Raw genomic sequence first — 6,121 nt, forward strand, 5'->3', positions numbered from 1 at the left:
ACCGGTTGCAGCCGCTGCAATAAACCACGTTGCAGAGTCTGCCCTCATATAACACCTACATTGACTGCCACCAGCAAAGCCAGCCAATTCATGTTCACAATTAAAGGCAGTTTCAACTGAGATTCGTGTAACGTAGTGTACTTGCTCGAGTGCGGCACTTGCCACATGCAATACATAGGCCAGACTGAAACACTTTTCAGGATCCGTTTTAACAACCACAGATCGCATGCCAAATCGCAACCGAACCTACCACAATCGAAACATGTTAACATGCCGGACCACTCATTTAACAATCTCAAGGTAACCATGCTCGAATATTGATTCCGCACCAGCCATGACCGCGAGCTTCGCGAATCTTACCTGATTCATAAATTTAACACTGTCTCGTCCGGAATAAATGAAAACAAAGTAACCCCCCCCCCTAACCTGTTTAACTTTAAATTGAGTACAAGTATACACCTCCCATGCAATGTATATGTATGATTTCACCGCTTTTTTTTTTTACATGTGGCTTTTTTGACGTCTGTGGCTTGAAGTTGTACGCTGAACACCTCAATTTTTAGATAATTCGAGGTTGCACTTAGAGATGCCATGTGCTAAACCTCACGCCTTTGTATCTGCATATGCACGTCATTTTGTTTTCACTACGCATAATCATGGTAACCGCTGGCACTTACCTGAGAGTCATGTTTGTATATATTCTATCCTGAACACATCTGCATTTCAGTTTTTGAATTCAAAAATGCGTGTCATTGATATTGATTTATGATGCGCACTGTAAGGTCTAGTCAGCGCAGATAGTGCGCCCTCTGCTCTTGATACGGAGCTTTTAAAGCTGCAGTATGTGTTGTTCATACGTTACTGTACTCTGACGAAGGCTGGTCCACCAGCTGAAAACGTTAAGTAAATACGCCTTCCAAAAGGTTCGTCGTCTCTTTGCTGCAAACACACACACACACACGCACACACACACACACACACACACACACACACACACACACACACACACACGCACACACACACGCACACGCACGCACACACACACACACACGCACACGCACGCGCACGCACACACACACACACACGCACACGCACACGCACGCACACACACGCACACACACACACACACACACACACACACACACACACACACACACACACACACACACACACACACACACACACAGTATATTTAAACGGACCCCGTTGCGGGCGCCGGGCATACGCCATGCAACACACGTGCTATGTCTATTCGCATGAAAGAATGCGTCATGCTCAATGGTAAGCTTCCAGTCAGGAGATGACAATGTCTGCCGTATTCGATCCAACCCATTTTTATTCTTCTATGAATTTCTTTCTCATGATCAAGGTTCCCAGTGATTAATTGACCTAGGTAAATGTACTCCTTCACAGACTCTAGAAGCTGACTGGCGATCCTTAACTCTTGTTCCCTTGCCCGGCTATCTATAATTCTGTTTGTCTTCTGCATATTAATCTTCAACCCAACTCTTGCACTCTCTCTGTTAAGCTCCTCAATCATTTGTTCTGATTCGTTCCCAGTGTTGTTCAACAAGACAATGTCATCTGCAAACCAAAGGTTGCTGAGTTATTCGCAGTTGATCCTCATTCCCAAGCCTTCCCAGTTTAACAGCTTGAATACTTTTTCTAAGACTGCAGTGAATCGCATCGGAGAGACTGTGTTTCCTTGCCTGACCCCTTTCTTGATAGGTAACTTTCTACTTTTCTCGTCGAGAACCAAGGTAGCTGTGGAACATTTGTAAATACTTCCCAAGATATTCACGTATGCGTCCTGTATTCCTTAATTACATAATAGCTATAGACTGCTGCTTTCTCTCTTTCTCCACACACACACACACACACACACACACACACACACACACACACACACACACACACACACACACACACACACACACACACACACACACACACACACACACACACACACACACACACACACACACACACACACACACACACACACACACACACACACACACACACACACACACACACACACACACACACACACACACACACACACACACACACACACACACACACACACACACACACACACACACACACACACACACACACACACACACACACACACACACACACACACACACACACACACACACACACACACACACACACACACACACACACACACACACACACACACACACACACACACACACACACACACACACACACACACACACACACACACACACACACACACACACACACACACACACACACACACACACACACACACACACACACACACACACACACACACACACACACACACACACACACACACACACACACACACACACACACACACACACACACACACACACACACACACACACACACACACACACACACACACACACACACACACACACACACACACACACACACACACACACACACACACACACACACACACACACACACACACACACACACACACACACACACACACACACACACACACACACACACACACACACACACACACACACACACACACACACACACACACACACACACACACACACACACACACACACACACACACACACACACACACACACACACACACTAGGTGTTTCAGAGGACACTTTGGAAAATTTTTAGAGGTTGCCTATGGCAGACAGATAGCACAATTCTAGTTCATGAGCTGGTCTACTCGAAAAGACGGACATTACTTGCACAGAAAACTTGAAATGCATAATCGACTAATTAACAAAAATCCACGATTTAGGTTTTCAGATAATTACCTTATGGTCCATATTGCAATTTACAAATTTTAGGCGTGAAGTTCGCAAGGCGGATCCACTTGGAACCAATTCTCAGGATGACACCAGTTTCGAGATATTAATTCCCGAACTATGCAGAGAAATGGATTAGCATTCCAAGTACTTTTGTACTCCAATGCATAAAACGACATTTTGTTAAGAAAGTGACTCGAAAGAAAGTGACTTGTTTTTTTTTTTAAGTGTTGGTTGAAACACCCTCTATATAGCGTAGGAATCACGCTGGCCCCAGTGGTACAATTTCAGAGAAAAGAGTATATATACCGGGTTTTTTTAGGTCAAAATTTTTTTTAAATTGCCTGTGGCAGATATAGCAAAATTTTACCACTTCATCAAAATTAATCGATGAGGCGGCCATTACTTCTACGGGAAATAAAAACACTTAATTGAATAATTAACATAATGACGCTAATGAACTTTTAAACTAATTTCGTCGGGCACCTTGAAAATTATTATTTTGAGACTGGTGTAGTCCAGAGAATTCGTTCCTAAGTGGATCCGTTGTGTGAACTCAGCGGCTATAATTCGTAGATTGAAATATATGTCGAGCAAATAAAGTTATTAGAAAGTTAATTCGCGTAATTACGTTAATTAATAAATTCACTATTTTGATTTCTCGTAGAAGTAATGGCCGCGTCATCGAGTAATTTAGATCAAGGATTATAATTGTATTATTATCTGCCACAGGCAATCTTTGGAAAAAAAAAATTGGAGGACGCTTAAGCTTCGCCTTCAAGAGTGGAACGCGATAGCGTTCCCGTCGACCCGCCAAGGGGTGTAAGACAATGGGCTACAGGGCAGTCATCACTTACGAGGCGCCCCGCATCGGACGCGGTGAGCGTCGAGCCATATGGTCGAGCAACGCGGCGTTCGGCGCAGCAACGAAACGTGCGCCTGAGCAAGCGGAGCGAACCAAAGAACTCGGTATCTCGGAGGGGGAAATGATGCACGCCAGCCAAACGTCGTGATCGGCACGGGCAGAGAGATAGACAGATAGTGATCTAAAGAAAGGAAGGACGCTTGATTCTGCGGAGGGAGCAAGGCGAAGCGTTGTCAGGAGAGAGAGAGTCCGGGCAACGACCCCCCTCGCACCGGTCCTTCCACAGCTCCAATGCGCGCGTGGCGCGCCATCTGTCGAGGCGGCGCCCTACATGGAGAGGAGGGGGTCTTCTGTGTTTGCCGCAAGATGGCTCTGCGTGTGCGGAAAGCGCAGAAGAAATGCAGCGGAAACGCACTTCGCTACTCGTGTAATTGCGACTTCTGTAAGTTACATGTTCATAATTACCGATATACACTGCAGTATAACTTTCCACGGCTCGTTTCGAAGGCAACACCGCATTCACTAGAGGCGCGTTTGTACCGCTTGGAAGCAGCAAACTCGTGGCTGAGTGGTAGCGTCTCCGTCTCACACTCCGGAGACCCTGGTTCGATTCCCACCCAGCCCATCTTGGAAGTTGCTTTTTATTTATGAAGTGCCTGCCGTGATTTATCACTCACGGTCAACGCCACGGACGCCGACACCCGACGCCGACGACACCGGCTTTTCTGCGACACGAGCTCCTTAACGCTATCGCGTTAATAGGTGCAGTTAAAAAACTCTGTATGTGTCAGGCTACTGACGTCACTCTCCACGTCGCAAGCTGCCGTCGCTGTGGCAGCTTGCGGAACAGTAATCTTTACCGGGAAGCGTATGCGAGGAACGCTACGTGCTTCGCATTGTTATCAGGAGCGCCTTATCAATGATATGGTTTCGATGCCTGCTTTGTGTTCTTTATTGAAACGAATGCCGTGCTGTATGTTGTATACGTGATACCAAATAAAGTATGTCCTTCTCGCTTTAGGCGCTGAAGGTATCTCTTCAATCTCTAAATGTGCTTCTTTCTTTCGCGAGGTCGACGCCGAGAGAAATCCCGACCAACTATAGAGGCTAACAGCTTCGCTGTAAAACATTTTCCTATACAGGGCGTCCCAGCTAACTTTAGCCAAGCTGTTCAACAAAAAGAAAAAGAAAGAAAAAAGGAAATATTTAAAAAACACGGTGCAAGTTATTATTTCAAGATATACGGTGTTCGGTAGTGAGACCTCTGATGACCGAATGCCATAGGTCTTACAATCGTGTCTTGCACTGTGTTTGTTGAATCTTTTGTTGTTGAACAGCTTGGCTAAGTTAGCTTATATATATATATATATATACACGAACAGTCAGTGTTTTCTCTGCGCATGTAATTATTTGAAGAAAACAACAACAACACTATAATGCGTTGAACTTGACGACACGACGTGCGGCGCCTCTGAAAAATAGGCGCTCGGCCGTTGGAACCTGTGGCAACCTGCTGGAAATTTCTTGGATGTTGTTGCACTGTGGTTCATTTAATAAACCCTACGACGGATTGCGCGCTAAATCGTATCGCGTGTCTTCTGCTTTACTCACGGAAAGCCGCGAATCTGACGACAGATACCGTGGTAATAGAGGAACGCTATTCTCAAATAATTAGTGATCAGAAACGCTATCGTAATGACGCTGCTTTATAAAAGATCTTGCTCATGTTGCTTTGTCGCTCGCTAGAAAGATTCCGAAATCTGTTCATCGCACAGAAAAAAAAATAACGGACAATAAGAAAAATACACGTCGGCGTTTTCTTTACGATAATATGCATGTTGCTCTGAATAAACATTCTTTTTTTTAAATTTAGGAGCCATTCCACTCTGTAAAGGTGGATGACCAGCGAAGCTGTAGCATATCTCAGAGAGTTATGCAAGGGTACATGTATTGATTTTCATCATTTTGCAATGGTAGTGACGACGGCTTTGTGATTACTGTGATGTACACTGATTGTTCATTGTGTCTGTTGTTATCAGCTTAATGTCTGATACGGGTTGTATTTGGACCCAAGATATTAAACTTATTTTTGCAATCCCCCATCAAGTTCCTCAGGACAATCCAATAAAGTTCTTGTCACTGTCACTGTCATTTTTGCAAGTTGGCGGAGTGCTTGAAGCCTGCTTCACCTCCACCACGGGTCGGCCCGGTATTGCACTATCTTCGGGATCGGCCCACTGTTTTTGGTGTACGGACATCTGTCTGCTGGAAACTAGCCACATACAGCTTCGTTGTAAAAAAGTGACAGAATGCCTTACTTGCGTGGAACGTTTAATTCCAGCAGTCTGCCTTCTATTGCATCTAATAATTAATTAAACACGCTTGTATTCGCCGACTCGGCGGTATATCAATTGTAAAGTTACGAAAAGCGTTAAGAAACACTCAA

General features: G+C 44.9%; 1 pseudogene; it reads left to right on the top strand.

The window, feature by feature from the left end:
• Nucleotides 1-5,668: 5,668 nt before the first annotated feature.
• On the top strand, nucleotides 5,669-5,918 carry LOC139055048 (U2 spliceosomal RNA; annotated as a pseudogene).
• The last annotated feature ends 203 nt before the right edge of the window (nucleotides 5,919-6,121 follow it).

Source organism: Dermacentor albipictus, chromosome 1, assembly GCF_038994185.2.
Source record: "Dermacentor albipictus isolate Rhodes 1998 colony chromosome 1, USDA_Dalb.pri_finalv2, whole genome shotgun sequence".
In the NCBI taxonomy this organism is placed as follows: domain Eukaryota; kingdom Metazoa; phylum Arthropoda; class Arachnida; order Ixodida; family Ixodidae; genus Dermacentor; species Dermacentor albipictus.